The sequence below is a fragment of the Ochotona princeps genome, chromosome 3 (genome assembly GCF_030435755.1).
Source record: "Ochotona princeps isolate mOchPri1 chromosome 3, mOchPri1.hap1, whole genome shotgun sequence".
Classification (NCBI taxonomy): domain Eukaryota; kingdom Metazoa; phylum Chordata; class Mammalia; order Lagomorpha; family Ochotonidae; genus Ochotona; species Ochotona princeps.
Genome location: NC_080834.1, coordinates 99,310,938 through 99,312,235, shown reverse-complemented (window position 1 = coordinate 99,312,235; position 1,298 = coordinate 99,310,938).

Here is a 1,298-nt window from a genome sequence, read left to right as displayed (position 1 = left end):
AAGCCACACCCAACCTCCCAGCCTCCTCAGTACTCAGAAATGGGGAATGGTTATCCAATATCATCACAGGTCCCCAATGTTAAACATGCTCTGAAGGTTCTGCTTAAGTGATTTAGATAGTTCTGAGATGCTATTGATCTCACTACTCCAAAGATTAAGAAATCCTTCCATGGTCTATTGGCTGACATAGTCCACCTCAGAGTCTCCATACACCCAGATATTCACTGTCAACACTTGGCTGGGGTAGTATTGCAATTTGTTCTGCCCTCCTTCCTCTGTTATAGTACTAGATGGCCTCTGCAGGCTCCAAAGGACTGCCATATCTTTCATGTACATCTGAGCATGCCGTCTACTGCTCCATCTTATCCACTGAGTTGGCCTAGTTTTGACACATACACTCTGTAGCCAGTTTAACAATCCTGCAATCCTCCTCATGGTTGGGGTTCTGAGTCCAGCGGTTCAGTTGGAGATCCACAAAGTGACCTTTTCTGAGGTGATCCCAGTCTTGATCCTTGTGTGTGCTTGCCAGTATGATGTCTAGCTCAGTCAGTTACCCTCATTAGCTTACACACATACTGGTGCTTGCAAGTATGTGCAGCAGACTGATCCAGTCTGTCCCATATCCCATTCAGCTCTCATACTCATCAGTGGGCATTGGAGTCTAGTTCAACCAACCAACTTCACTATCCAGTCCACACTCAATGTTGTCAGATGCCACCACCTGTCTAGCCAGGTCCACCCTGTGTGAGTTACAGCCCATCAGAGAGGTGCCCACAGTTTCCCTATGAGCCAAGTCACATTCCCTCATCTTGCATTCTCCAGATGTCTCTGCAGTCTAACTTGCCAGAACTTGCCCCCAGTCCCAGCACTTCCAAGCCAATGCCATAGCAAAGCTCAACCAGCCTGCACTAACTCTGGCTCATGCATGTACAGTAGATACAGTTGGTTAGCTCAGCCTGGCTCTCCCTTTGTTCCAGTACACATGCAGGCCAACAGGTGTTGTATCCATGCCCAGGCTGGTATGCTCCCGGTCCCAGTTCTCGTTCTTACCAGTGGGGTCAGTGGCCCAGCAGGAGAGCCTGCTCCTCCCCTCTACCAGGCTCATACTTTCCTCCCAAGTCTCACATGTACTGCTGGGTGCTGTGGCCCAGTCTTACATAGCTGTCTCACCTTGGCATTTGCCAGCAGGTGCTAAAGCCTGATCCAGCCAGGTCTATGCCCAATTCAAGCTCACGTTGGTGGGTACTGAAGCCTAGCACCAACCAAGCCAGCCCCAGCCCTAATATGACTGGTGTTGT